Source organism: Neofelis nebulosa, chromosome 9, assembly GCF_028018385.1.
Source record: "Neofelis nebulosa isolate mNeoNeb1 chromosome 9, mNeoNeb1.pri, whole genome shotgun sequence".
Lineage (NCBI taxonomy): Eukaryota > Metazoa > Chordata > Mammalia > Carnivora > Felidae > Neofelis > Neofelis nebulosa.
Genome location: NC_080790.1, coordinates 89,173,107 through 89,188,343, shown reverse-complemented (window position 1 = coordinate 89,188,343; position 15,237 = coordinate 89,173,107). Strand labels below are relative to the sequence as shown.

Here is a 15,237-nt window from a genome sequence, read left to right as displayed (position 1 = left end):
AAAGGTAAAATTATAGAATAAATTGGGTGGTTTGAAAATATGTTAGATTTCTAATTAATAGGAATAGTAGCTAATGTCACTTGACACTTATACCAAGTTCCAGGCTAAGCCCATGCATACATTATCTCATTTAACACCCATTAAAACCTTATGAAATAGACACTATTATTTATCCCCATTCCACAGATGAGGAAACCAAGGTTTAGGGAGGTTAATCAACTTAGAAGCTGTGCTTGGAGAAGGGCAGCTTTGTCTAGCACCAAGGCCTCTCCAAACACTACATTTTTATGCTAATAAAAACCTTAAATTCTTTAGTCATTTGGGCAGTACGAACATAAAATGGGTGAGCTTATTTGCAAAAGTTATCTTGGAAAAACAGAATGGCTTGAGACCTTAAACCTTTGGTTGCTAGTAGAATCTGAGGTTCAAAGCAGGCCTGGGGAACCATGAAGCTGGGGCAGAACCAGGGTCTGGTTGTGGAGGGCACAGGCTTGGCTCTCAGGCTTCAGTATGGAGGGCACCACCTGGCTGCCTGGGGGCCTAATCCAGTCCAGAGATTGTGTGTGTGTGTTTGTTTGAACCACACAGATTAGTAGCCAGTATTTAAAAATGAGAAGATTCCACATTTTTTTTTAAAGTCCAGAGGTGCCTGGATGGCTCAGTTGGTTGAGCATCCACCTCTTTATTTCTGCTCAGGTCATAATATCATGGTCGTGAGTTCAAGCCCTGTGTTGGGGTCTGTGTTGGGCATGGAGCCTGCTTAAGATTCTCTCTCTCTCTCTCTCTCTCTCTCTCTCTCTCTCTCTCTCTTTCTCTTTCTCCCCCTCTGCCCCTCTCCCCTACTCATGTGTGTGTTCTCTCTCTCTCTAAAAAAAAAAAGATTCTTCCACTGCTCCTCCCCAGCTCATGCACACATGTATTCACTCTTGCTCTCTCTCTCTAAAAAAAAAATAAAGTCCAGATTTTTAAATTTCATTTTTTTAATCGAAATATTTGGTATCCTATTCTTTCAGGTATACATTATAGCAATTTGATATTTTTATGCATTACAGAATGATCCCCATGATAAGTCTAGTACCATTTGCCATTGTACAAAGTTATTATAATATTATTGACTGTGTTGTACATTTCATCCCTGTGACTTACTTATGTTATAACTGAAGTTTGGACGTCTTAATTCCATTCACCTACTTTACCCAACCTCCCAACCCCTCCCTTGTCTGTTTCTGTTGTGTTCGGTTTTTTGAGCTCCTCTTGGAACTGTGTGGACCTGCATTTTGACAACAGTTGGCAGAGGTTCATGAGCAGGTACTCTCTCCATTCGTTTACTAAGGACAGTAGCCTGAGGCTCAGGATTTGAGTTTTAGATAAATTGTGTGGAGGCTGGATTGAGGAGACAAAGTCAGCAGCAGGAAAAACAGAAGGATGTTATAATCCTGATGGGACATATTGAGAACCTGAACTAGGGCAAAAGCACTTGTATTGGAATGGAGGGGTAGATTTAAAAAATATCTAGGAGGTGAAACTGGCAAGGTTTGGCAGCTAAGAAAGGAAAATGCTAAGAATGATCCCATGAGCTCTCCTTAGGAGGTTTAGGAGTGGTCCCCGGCTGAACTAGGGAATAAGGTGGAGGAGCAGGTTTCGGGAAGGATGAGGAGTTTGTGTTGGATATATGTGGTTCCCAGTGTTTGTGAGACTTCCTGGTGAGATATTTTACACTCAATTGGCTACAAGAATTGAAGCTCAAAGGTTGAGATCTGGACTAAAACTATAAATGGAGGAGTCATCAGCCTGCACGTAGCTGTTGAAACAAGGACACTGGAAAGGCCCAGACAGGGACTGGGGCTTTGAGACACAGCCATCTGAGGGGCAAGGGAGGATGAATTGCCCACAAAAGACCAAGAATCACCCATTAGAGACAGACGTAGACAACCCAAGGACCCAAGGGGTTACAGAATGCAAAGGAGTTGGGTTTCACATGGAAAGAAGCAATCGATGGTCTCAGTTGCAATGCAGTAAAAAGCTCCAGGAGAATAAAGACTAAAAGGCATCTGTTGGCTTTGGCAATTAGGAGGTCCCTGGTGACCTAGGCAAGAGCAATTTCAGAACGTACGGAGAGCACCAAGTTCTGGCTAAGAATATGTACAACCCCTTCATTGTGAAATTCCGTTCAACCCTGTGAAAGGCAACAGTCATTGCTCAGGTGTGCACACTAAGACCTGCTGAGGGTGAGTGGCTCAGGTCACATGAAAATACAGCAAAGAGCAGCCTCTCAAAACAGGATCTTCAGACTCCAGGGCCAGAGACTCCAGCCAGCCACCCTGCCTCTTTGCATGAGTGTTAGACAAACAGCCTTGTTTAACATTCAGTATGTTCTCTGGGTGTTTCTAAACCACTGGCAACCATAATCTTTTATATTCATATGAGGCTACCTTATGTTTCAGACCAGCTGCTTGGAAGCAGATCTGGAGGAAGAGACAGAAGTCGGATTCGTTTTGATGAAACAGAATAGTGTAAGAAGGTGTCTTGCAACAGAGACTGGTTATACACCCACAGATCCCATTTTCTGTCCCTGGAAACACAAGAACACTACATTTCCCAGCCTCAGTTACAGGCAGTTTGTGCACATGTGATGGGGTTTTAGTCTGTAGAAGTGATATTCTCCACAGCCAGGCCTCACTCTGGAAACATGCTAACATTCTCATCCACAGTTTCCCTCCCTGCCTGTCCTGGTGGGGCCACAGGATAGAAGGAGCTTGGATTTCTGAGTCACTTCCTACAGGAAAACCACGTGACCCACATCAGAATGTGACATGAGCAAGAAATAAGCTATCATTGCAGTATGCCACCAAGATTTCCAATCAGCATTGCTGGACCTCCAGGCTGTTCCTGGCAGGGAGGATGACTAACGGATGACCATGCTTGTAGGCAGGAGGGGATGAAAGCAAATGAAGATGGTTAACAGTAATGAAAGTTAATGCATGCTCCAAAAACTCTTCCTGAAAATATAAAAATATTTTGGCAGCCTTCTGGTATGGTCTGATTAGCCTGTGTGAAGGAACTCTGAGCAGGAGAAGCACGTCCCTAGAGTCAATCTGAATAACATACTGTTTGTTTCTTGTATTTTAGACAGTAGATCTCAATGTAAGTGGAAGTTTTCATCATCTGTTCCCACCCAGTGAATTGCCTTGATCACCTCTGGAGTGTGTATCCCCACTTCAGAGACCCTGGGCACATAAAGTTAATGGACCTCTTAATGAGGCCAGTGTCTTAAAGTCTGCTCACCCATCTGGAATCTTTCTTATACTTTGAGCTGTCCCAAGGAGCATGGACAGACTCAGTCAGAAGCTGCAGCTGGGCACCTCTGGTGTCTCCCTGGGCTGTAGTCTCTGGCCTACTGAGGACCACTGAGGACAGTTAAGTGGCTGGGGGTGCTCACTCTGCATTGCCTGCTCGCAAACAGAATCTTTTCAGTTAACCAACATTCAGTTCCTTGGAGAGTCATTTTGTACCCTGAGTGAGATCTTAGTACAACGCATATGAAAGCTGTAATTATCATAAAACAGACTTTCTTAGGGGCACCTGGGTGGCTCAGTTGGTTAAGCTTCTGACTCTTGGTTTCTGTTCAGGTCATGATCTCATGGTTCATGGGATCAAGCTTCATGTTGGACTTGCACTGACAGCCAGGAGCCTGCTTGGGATTCTCTCTGTCCCTCTCTCTCTGCCCCTCCCCCAGTGTACTCACATGTTCTCTCAGTTTATGAGAGCTAATGTGTTCCTGGAGGGACATTTGATTCTACAGAGGAGTTAGTACATTGTGCTCATCACCTACCATAGATATGAGCTCACTGTCCTCAAAAGCTGTGGTTGGCAAAAGAATAAATAAACAAACAAACATTTAAAAAAATACTTTCTTAGACCTAGGTTATCTAGAAAAAAAGGAGTTACATGTCCTGATTTTTCATAATGAGAGAGAGAAACCATCCAAATTATTTAGGCTTCTAGTAAGAAAGGCCTGAGCACAGTGACTAAAAGACACAAGGGTTACTCCTTCCCATCAATGAGGTAGGTAATTCAAGACTGACCTGACAGCTAGCTCTACAGAGGGCCATAGCTCCTTCTGTCCTCTTGCTCTGCCACTGTTATGCCAGTTGGCACATCACACTGGGTGGCAGTGAGGAGTCAGCTGAAGCGGGCAGAAAAGCTCTCCTCCCAGAGGGCCAGCCCCTTAAGCAGCCTTTTTGGAAGTCATGCACCTCTGCAATGGCTCTGTGGCTGGTCTTGAAGCTTGGGGCTACATCTAGCTGCAAGGGAAGCTGGGGACTACAGCCACTTAGCCAGGCATGTTGCCCTGAGCAGAACCAGCAACTTATTAGTGAGATGGAAGGAGGCAGCAGGTGGCAGGGAGCAGATCTGCCAGCCGGGGTGAATTCCCATTAAAACGCATTTTTCCCCATTCTGATTTTCTTTTGCCAACCACAGCTTTTGAGGACAGTGAGCTCATATCTATGGTAGGTGATAAGCACAGACGTACTAACTACTCTATAGAATCAAATGTCCCCCAGGAACACATTAGCCCTCATAAACTGATTATATTCTTCTACCTTACAGATAACCTGCAAAATGTTCTCATAAATATAATAAAGTTCCATTAATAAATTTTATTAAATATAACCCAATGAACAGATAATTTTACATGTTTATATATGGACTCATATTCCCCTGCTGTGAGTATCCACTGATAATAGAATGATAGTCTCATAAGCCACTAACCCCAAATCCATGAATTATGGTAGAAATATGAACTTGTCTATTGGAAGAATGAATGTGTTGATTTTTCAATGAAGACATCAATATTCCATATTTCCAAACTCAGTTCCAACCCCCTTTAATTTTTCTGATACAATGCAAATAGGTTTTATAATACTCTTGTGGTTTCCTTTATTAGAAAAATGTACTGATCTGTACTGTTGAGCTAAATGACAATATTATAGCTCATAAAAAAGACTTAGTATTTTGAACCTTTGCACTATTCAAGCTTCCAAAGTCATTCTTGGTGAAGATCAATTTCAATTATACTTTTATTGCTTATGTAATAGAGGCAGTGGGGGCCCTCCTCATGAGCAGGAACAGGGAACCCTGGGGGCCCTGGGAGTTCTTGCCTTTGCCCTCCACCCAACCCCTGATGCGGAGCTTTCCCCTCCACCCAGGTGTGCCCTACATCCACGGCAGAGGGTTTGTGATGATACTTGCTCTATGTGACCAGAGTCATTCCTGACAGCTGAGTGTTCCAAATCCAGGTGACCTTTTTCATAAGCAGTGTCCAGGGTAGGAATCTTGGGCAAATAAGTAGTAAAAGAAAGCTTTTATTTCTTTATAATTTTTTTTTAAGTAGGCTTCATGCCCAGCACAGAGCCCAATGCAGGGCTTGAACTTACAACCCAGATATCAAGACCTGAGCTGAGATCAAGGGTCCAGACACTTAACCAACAGAGACACCCAGGCGCCCCTAGACTCTTCTTTCTTTAATTAGTAGCATGGTGTTGAGTATGGCAAAGTTAGTTAAATAACTAAAAGCAGAATCTCATTTTCTAAAGAGATAAAATCAGTGGGAAGCCTGGCCTGTTTACTCTGCCTCTGACCTGGAGTCTTCCCTTCTTATTTTGTGCCGTGAGAGGACAGATCACACAGGCTTGCTAATGGCTCACTTATCCCTTCATCCCCAGGACTAGTTTACAGAAGACCCAGAACCCAACATGTGCACTTGCCCTGCCTCCCCAGACTCAGTCTCTCTCCCTGCTCACTTTACTGGTGTCAAAACAACAATGACAAAATTCAGCCAAGTAAATCTGAAGATCTAACTGGCTTTAAGTGATTCATGAAAGGCAGCATCCCATCATCTATCAAGTAGAGATACTCCCAGGAGTTGTGCAAAATGGCAGGTTGTGTAGGAAGGAGGATGTTGTACAAAATGGCAGGTTTTCATAGGAAGGAGGATGGGGCAAGGTGGTATCAACAAAAGAAAACAAAGGACTGTTCTGAGCAAGATCACTTTCCCTGACAGGGAAGAGCACAGGGTCTTATCATGAAAATGACTTCCTCTTCCTTTAGGGGATGGAGAAGGTCCCTGTGACAGATTATCTCACTGGTGCTGACCAGAAAATTCCTGACTGACCCGATAAGACTATATCTTTGGGGGAGGTTGAAACAGCAATTACGTTAGGTGTTGCACCTCTGTTGGGTGACAAGGCCTAGCATAAGAGACTCCCTTTTGGGCATGTGGATTTCTTTTTGATGCTAGGGATAGAGGCCTGTTCTCTCCTAAACTAAGATTGCATTATCTTTAAATCATGATATACTTGGAATGAAATCCAAATCCTTTTACTGGGCTGTGGTCTCTGTTGCCCTACCTGAGTCCAGCTTAGCCTACTCAGACCAGCTCCCTGTTCTTTGCCACATGGCTTCTCTCAGTTTCCTCAATATGCCCGGATCTTTTCCAGTCAGGGCCTTTGCACAAGCTCTTCTTTCTACCCAAATACCTTCCTTCCCTTACTCTGCAAGACTTCCTCCTTCCTCTTAGAACAACCACTCCTGACTCCTGTATCAGCCAAAGCACTACCCTCATACATGCTTGCTCTCCCCCCTCGACTGCTGGCTTGCCTCCTTTGTAGCACTTCACTCCATTCTGATATTTTGAACATCAGTTTGCAAACCAAGGCCCTCCACAGGATTTGCACTTTCAGGGAGACATCACAAGAGTTTAAATCACAAGTACTTATATTCCTGTTTCTTCTGCCTGTGGAGCTGTAATAAGCATGGGCAGCAAGCAGCCTGAGACAGTGCCTTAAAAACTAGCTAGCCCATGCTCTCAGGAGGGCAGTACTGGTGCATTGAACCCTAGCAGAGTTGGAGTTGTGCATTTTCTTTTTTTTTTTTTAATTTTTTTTTCAACTTTTTAAATTTATTTTTGGGACAGAGAGAGACAGAGCATGAACGGGGGAGGGGCAGAGAGAGAGGGAGACACAGAATCGGAAACAGGCTCCAGGCTCTGAGCCATCAGCCCAGAGCCTGACGTGGGGCTCGAACTCACGGACCGTGAGATCGTGACCTGGCTGAAGTCGGACGCTTAACCGACTGCGCCACCCAGGCGCCCCGAGTTGTGCATTTTCTAAGGAAAGGGGAGGCACTGGGCCAAGAGGGGCCTGAGGACCCTGCTGTCCTCATCATCACAAGGGCAGGTGCAGGTTTCTCCAAGAAAAGAATTCCAATTTTGCTCCAGTTCTAAGACAGGTCCAAAGCTGCAAATCCCAAGCCAGAGACAGAACTGTGGTCAGTTGATTCTAAAAAACTTTGTGTTACTGAGCACCCACCATGGGCACACAAAATTTCATGAAATACCCATAAGCATGCTGTGATTTGAGAAAAATCGTTTCCTGGAAGGAACTTAGAGGTAAATTCCGTAGGTAACCAGAAGTTTACTTTCTGTGGCCAGTTTTATAGGTAAAGGCAGTTCAGGGTCAGAGGTAAGCCGCCAGAAAGCAGTACCGTTCTCCAGACAGTAATTAGATAGCAGGAAACTGTCACTAGCAGACATTAGTAACCCCTACCCACACAGCCCAAGCATCCTGCACCCTTTTGCCTGCTTGTCACCTCCAGAAAGTATATTTTATGGTTATTTCTTAACCTGATTATTCTCTGCCTCTGTGGCACCTTCTTGAGGACATAGAATTTGACTGTCTTTCTCATTGTGGTATCCCAGCACTCATTTAGGGCCTGGCTCCTAGAGGTGTGCCATATGCACTTGCCAAATGAATAAATGATGGCTGAACACATGCTGCCTGTAGATGAATGCTATTTTGACAGAATGAGTGGGTATCAAGAGTCCTCTTGAAGCTCTCCCAATGATCATCACCTAGTGACAACCAGAAGAGGGCTCAGTTTTGCTCACAGGTTAATTATCTGATCTGTGAGATCATTCCCACCAATCAATGAATGTTTTCTGAATCTCTACAATCATCTGTAAAGCCAGAGCTCCCTGGTGCTGAGAGCTGGCACCTGCCCCCTGAAGCAAGCTGTGGCCATCCACTGGGTTCCTGGCTGCATCGGTGATGGCTCAGTGAAAGGGGAGGGCAGACAGGTCAGGGTTCCATTATGTGTATCAAGCATGTGCTCTAAATTACCGTCCATTCTCCACAGCCCCAAAAGATCCCATTTACCCAGCTGTGGTCTGCAGTCTTGATTCATGTTCTTATTTAGAGAAATACTATTGATAACCTTTTGCTATTTCTCCCTCAGTCTTTTAGAAAAGTGCAAAACAGAAAAGACATACCTTCAAAGCTCTGGGACTTCACATGATGAAGACAAGCAATAATCTCTCGTTTCCTTCTTTCTCTTAATCAGCTGAATTAATTTGTATACTTATTTTCATTTGGGTATGATGACTATGAGCATTTCAAGTGTAACCATCTGCAACCTTTCTTAATGGCGTAATGTTTTGGATTTTTCAGAAGAGGAAAAAAAACTTTTTTGTACTTCTGCTATAGCATCCATATTCAGTGCCTGTTCAGATTTTTTTCTCCTTTTTTCCTGTCTTCTGGCAATATCAGTGTCCTCTCTCTTTAATAAATTTAAAGTTGCCATTTAATTTCCAATAGAAAATGGTTACGCCTAAAATAATCTCCATCCTCAAACACACTTATCAAAATGAACATGCTAAAAAGTCAATAGAAGATATCAGCCCAGAATACTTACTTCCTTTTCATTTTGTTGGTTCCTACTTAATAATTTTTAGTAATTTCAATTTATCACAAACCCTCACTTTGAGTTCAACATGGGCATACATAAATGATTGAACCTGAACATTCAGGTTGGAATTCTTACTTGGGAACCTATGTAATCTGGATTAACCATTAACATTGGTCAAGTAATGGTTCTACCCAACCTCCCTGAAGGCAGAATGAGTCTTAATTCATGATTCCAGCCCCTGCTGCAAGTCCCAAACATTTTGGTCTCTGTGTCTCTCTTAAGTTCTTTACTTTCTCATGTGTGAATTAAATTGCATGTATCCAGGGTAGAGATGGAAATGGAGACAAGATGGAAAAGCAGAACATAGAAATCGAGCCTCGAGAAGTTGTTCTGTTCTTCTGTATGTTAGTGGCTTTGGGGGAACAGAAGGTCAGGAAAAATTCTTAAATTTTGGGGATTTTCCCAATCAATTAACTTGTGAGAAAGAATGGACAGACACTGAAAGGCGGTGTCCTTTTAAAATGTTTGTGTTTCAAATGTCTTCCTGATGATCTGCTTGTAGCTGGGGCGGAGGGGTACAAGAGCACCTGGCTTTGGGGTCCTAAGCAGACCAAGCTCTGTCACTCATTCCAGACAAAATCCAAAGGCAGAGGCAGGAGTGGTAGTGACACAAGAAATGAATTTATTTCAGTGAGGCCAACACTGGGAAGACCATAGGCTAACTTCTCAAGACTGTCTCCAAAGTGCTGAAAATACATCCAGGTTTATGTAAGGAAAATGTGGGACAGGGGTTGATGGGTACATGCAGGTGGGCGGTAAAGGTCAGGTCCTTCATTGTCCTGGGGTCAGTCAGGGGGGTCTTGCTGGCTTAGGACAGTCCTTATAGCTTGAGGGAGTAGTTTTGGTCCCCGTCAGGGGGTGCTTTGCCCACAGGGTCTTTTGCCTGAATTAAGAGATCCACTGGAAAGAAGAATTTTATCAGTTAGAAAGTACAGACAGTACTTTCAAAATGGAGGTAGTTGAGGTTGTCTTTCATACTTGTATATAAGAAGGATATATGGAGTTACATGGGGTATATATGGCTATCTAGCGTTTAATGGGTACATATGGCTCTCTAGGGTTTAATGGAGTATATATATGGCTATCTGAACTTTAATGCGGTATATATGGCTATCTGGAATTTAATGGGGATATATGTGGCTCTGGAGTTTAATGGGGCAAATGTGGATGTCTAGAGTTTAATGGGTATATGTGGCTATCTGGAGTTTAACCGGGAATATGTAGCTATTTGGAGTTTAATGGGGTATCTGTGGCTGTCTGGATTTTAATGGGGTAAATGTGGCTGTCTGGAGTTTTATGGGGAATATATAGCTATCTGGCATTTAATGGGGTATATATGGCTATGGGGAGTTTAATGGAGTATTTTTGCCTGCCATTTAATGGGGTGTATACGGCAGTTTGGAGTCTTATGGAGTATATATGCCTATCTAGAATTTAATGAGGTATGTGTGGTCATTTGGAGTATAATGGGGTATATATGGCTCTTTGGAGTTTAATGGAGTAAATGTGGCTATCTGGAGTTTAATAGGGTATATGTGGCTGTCTGGAATTTAATGGAGTATATGTATATATCTGGAGTTTAAGGGGGAAGATGTGGCTGTTTGGAGTTTAAGGGGGGGTATATATGACTATCTGGGGTTTAATGGGATATATATGACTGCCTGGGATTACTTGGGGAATATGGTGGTGTCCAGGGACAGGAGAGAAAGAATGGATCTGAGGACTTCAAGTCTGCTGTAGGTGTGGGGGGAGGGGAGAGGAAGACAGGAATGTGTACAAACATGTGAACATATCTCAAATGGATGCAGTAGCACCCATGCCTGTGGCCATCTCAGTGGGGGGTCCTTGAGTGAAGATGTCTTGATTAATGGAATTTTAATGCTACTTTAGTTTTTTGGCACTCCAGTGTCCAAAGGCTTTAGTTGTTCTGAAGGAAGCAAGGGTCCCTCTCTAAAAAAAAAGAAATCAATGATTTTACAAATTCCAACTTCTGTCTTTCAGGACAGGAAGTCAAGAGCCAGGTGTGTGTGTCCAGTCAGGCTGCAGAGGGGGCTAACCTGCAGAGTGAGGCACCAGCATCTCAGTGCTGGGAGAGGCCTCTAGATGGTGCAGGTGAGTCTGCAGGGAGGGAAAGCCCCTCCACAAGGACTAAGTTCCCACACTCGCAGACAGGACGAGCAGTCAAGGAGTTCCCGGGCAGTCCTTTGCAATAGAAGGAAAGTGGGGCTGGCAGCACAGAGGTGTGTTGCCCCAGGCAGCTCTGCCGGCCTCCAGCGTCACTGGCCACCTGCCTCTCAGAACACTGCCAGATGGCCACCTGTGAAACCTGGTGGCCCTAGGCGGGACCGTGCCTGCCTTTCTCCACAGACCATCTTCTGCTTGGATTAGAAACTGACCCGCCAGCAGGGTCCAGGTAAGCCTTGGTTCTTCTCTCTGGGTTTTCTAAAGTCTTCGGCTGTTTGAGACTGAGGTGTCATCGGCTGAGAAACGGCCTGAGTGCATTTTTGAAATGCACGTCATTTTTGGGTTGCGTTTGAACAAGCTTTACCAATTACTGTGCGTCTGCACTACCAGATCTAAGACCTGAGATTGTTCCTTTGTTTTCAGAAAAACATTAGAAACCCCATTTTGCTCTTGGTTGCACATTTGGTTCGTGAGCCAAACTCTGTGTGTGTTTCGCTGGCTTTAAGATTTTGGCTGCTAAGACCACGGGTGTCTCCAGAGAGCATGAAAAGTTTGTTTCTGAGATTTGCCCTTGAGCCGGGCTCATGGGGAACACACAGCAGCTGGGATTTAGCTGGGCTCGGTACCTGCATCCCCGCCCCAAGTTACCTATGGTGCCCTAAGAGACCTTCCAGGTGTGATTTTGAATCAAGTATGAGACCCGATGTCTCAGATGCCTCTGTTTTCGGGTGCGCAGTGGGGAAAGTACATATTTCTGATGATTAAGGCATTCATTTCCTGCCAAAAGGCTCTTCTCAGTGCTCTGACATATCAGAGTAGTTTGGGTTCCTGCACAAGAGCCAGCTCTGATTCTCCAGCATCCTGTAGCAACTGCTCCTGTCCTGGGGAGGTGGGGGGGAGGGAGGGGTGGGGCTTCACAGGTTAGGGTAGAGCAAAAGGGGGCAGCTGACTGGGAGGGCAGCATTTGGGGGTCCAAGAGGGACAGTTAAAACAGTAAGGTGCCAGAGTGTAGAGACAGAGTGACAGAGCAGAAGCCCGTCAGTAAGGACATTTGAGAGTTGGTGGGACACAGGATACAACATGGCTGGAGTGAAGGACAGAGAGGGGAGGTTGGCCCCACTTTTCTGCTTTCGGGCTCACCACTGCTCTGTAGCTCTGAGGTTACATGTCTGAGACACTCTCTAAGAACAAAACAGCAGCTAATTCAAAGTATTAAGGTAAAAAGTTATAATGGACTAAGGAGAAAGGAATCAATTCAAATAGCTAACATAGAGAATATTCTTGCCTGACTTGATGCTGTAAGATTTCAAAGGGATAGCCATTTAAAACAGTGAGAGTTACTTTTTGACAAAGTCCACCAAAAAGAGAGTTACTCATCAAAGTTGGGAGACTAGCATTTGTCCATGTGTACCCTTCCCCACTGAAGGAGAAAACTGGGGGCCCTGCTCCATGCTGGGTCAGCTGGGGCCTCTGCGGCACTTTCTCCCCATCCTTCAGTGAGGCAGGCTGTATGTAGGAATATTAATTTGTGACAGCACAGTGGGAGGGTAATCCTGGAAGCACATGTCTTTGGGAGGAAAAGTAAAAAAAATTTCCTGAAAAGTTTGATTTTCACTCTCTGGCATTACCTGATTCTAAAAGTAAAGAAGGTTTTAATATTATTCGAGATACATATTTGCAAAGCTCAGAAATGTCAAGGGCTCACCCTTCTTTCTTAAGCATCAACCTGTCCCCGTACCCAGCAGAGTGCCTGCCACAGGCAAGAGTCTTACCCCCTGGTCTTACCCCCTATTTCACATGGTACAAGTCAAATTGACTCTTAACTATGAAGCACCTTCTCATCAAAGTTCCTTAGGTCCCAAAAGACCAAAGATAGAATCTAGATCACCTGAGTCTCCTTTCTAGGTCCAGGTGAGTAAGTTTTGTGTTTTCCAAAAAATGAAATTGTTCTCAAGGAAATGCCCAGGAACCCAGCTGCAAAGACTCAGGTAGATCTGAAATTCTAACACAGGAGCTGTAAACAGGATGGCATTTGAAAAGGCAGCCCCTCCCATCACCTTGCCTTCCCTCCCTCTACCCACCTCACAACCCCTGGCCTCCTCAGTGTCTTGCCTGCAAGCCTCTCGGCAGCTTTCCTCTGGGCCCTTGTTTTCTTAATTATCCCAGAGAACACCTGCCTGCTCTTCACTTTGATGCTGTTTGAGGCTCTGCCTAGGTGATTCTACCCTCCAATAGTATCATTAATTAACTTACATTAAGCTCACTTAGCACATTAGGTCAATTAGGAAACAGAAGCCCCAACCCTGCCTCAGAGAATGCTGCGTATCACAGCCTATCACAGTGTATCATGCAGTCTGTCTTGAATTCATGTACTGGGGCAGGACTCTTATTCAATCTCTGATTATTATTTACTGAAAGAATAAAGAAGGGAAAATAAAATGATGTCCCATCGTTTAACTTCTGCCCTACATTTCCAGACCATTTTACAAATCATTTTTCGTACAAGTCTTCCCTATTTTCAGAATAAGGAGGTGGAAACTTAGAAAGGTTAAGTGACCTGCTCAGCCCCATATAACCTCTAATGATCGTGATGCCAATAGTAACCCAGGGAATCATGCTGTGTAACTTATAATTAGGAGGACAGGGACTAGACCTCTGTTCCCTGCCTCTGCGGCTGATACGCTTGCCTCTGTAAGGACATGTGGAGAAGGTTCTGGGACAACCACCTGGTAAACCTGAGGGTAGCGGGAGCAAACTTCTGCCCTTTGTAGATCCCAGCCCTCACACCACACTGTTTGCTGGCATCTGCCATCATCAGAGACAGGGCAAAGGAGAAAGCAATCTACATTCCATTGCTGTGAGCCATCTCTGTGAAGGCTTGGAGATAGAGGAAATATTGGTGTAAGAAATACAAAGCGGCTGTTTGTATATAGTACAAATGTAGCCAAATATCAGTGGTCTCAGGTACTCCAATCCAGGAATAAATGGCTTTGGGGTTCAGGCATCCCAGTGAATTTGGGCCTGTTAGTACAAACAAATGAGACTGGACTAGTTTTTCACCATTGCCCTGAGGTCATCACAGAGCAGTGCCCAAGGTGGTGACCCTGAACAATGAAAGCCAAGGAAAAAGCTTTGCCCAAGGACTTAGCATTAGGGTGGGCCATTCATTTGCTAGCAAATAAGGGAACCTACAATCTGAGGTGACTTCAATTCTTCCAGCATAGTGGATACTCAGTGAAAGTGCAGTTGACCCTTGAACAGTACAGGTTTGAACTGCATGGGTCCACTTACATGTGGATTTTATATATATATATATATATATATATATATATATATATATATACAGTACAGTACTGTAAATGTGTTTTCTTTAGGATTTTTATTTATTTATTTATTTATTTATGAGAGAGAGAGAGAGAGAAAGAAAGAAGGCATGAGCAGGGGAGGGCAGAGAATAGGGAGACACAGAATTTAAAGCAGGCTTCAGACTCTGAACTGTCAGCACAGAGCCCAATGCGAGGCTCGAACTCACCAACAGTAAGATCATGACCTAAGCCAAAGTTGGACGCTAAACTGACCGAGCCACCCAGGTGCCCCTGAATTTTCTTAATAACATTTTATTTTCTCTAGCTTATTTTTTTGTAAGAATACACTCTATAATATATATAACATACAAAATATATGTTATTCAACTGTGTTTCTTGTCAGTAAAGCTTCCAGTCAACGGTAGGCTTTTAGTAGATAAATTTGGGGGGAGTCAAAAGTTATATGTGGATTTTTGACTGCTCAGGGGTTGGTGTATCAACCCCCACATTGTTCAAGGGTTAGCTGTATGTCCAGTGAATGAATGAATGAATGAGATCCTTCCAAGAAAGGCCACCAATTGTTCTAATCACACAGTGGGGAGCAAGGGGTTTCCCAACATCACAGTACCCTAAATCAACAAGCAAACAAATTCCAATTAACAAAGCTACCCTCTGGGTGCAGAGACATGTGTGATTTCTTAAAGGGTAGGTGCCCACAAGTGTTAAACACAGTTTGGCTACAAGGTGGAACAGATACATGCTGGCAAAGCTGGAGACCCTGCCTCCTCTACCCAGCTTCCCACCCCCAGAAATGCCCAGAGGTCTGTACACACTGTTACCCATGTAACTAACCAGGAGGCCTTTGTTTTCCACTTCTAACAAGTCAGATCACTGTGGAAAGCAGATGAGTGGTAATAAGCCTTGTGTAGGGAAATGCATGTGT

General features: G+C 44.1%; 1 protein-coding gene across 3 annotated transcripts in view; it reads left to right on the top strand.

The window, feature by feature from the left end:
- The first annotated feature begins 10,936 nt into the window (after nt 1–10,936).
- The window catches only part of EDAR (ectodysplasin A receptor), an 88,781-nt gene continuing 84,480 nt past the window's right edge, over nt 10,937–15,237 (top strand). For 2 of the 3 annotated variants that reach the window (XM_058684635.1, XM_058684633.1), the window contains exon 1: nt 10,937–11,218. The gene's annotated coding sequence lies outside the window, so the exon portion shown is untranslated. The remainder of the gene's footprint in view (nt 11,219–15,237) is intronic. The other variant, XM_058684634.1, reaches the window with a different exon arrangement.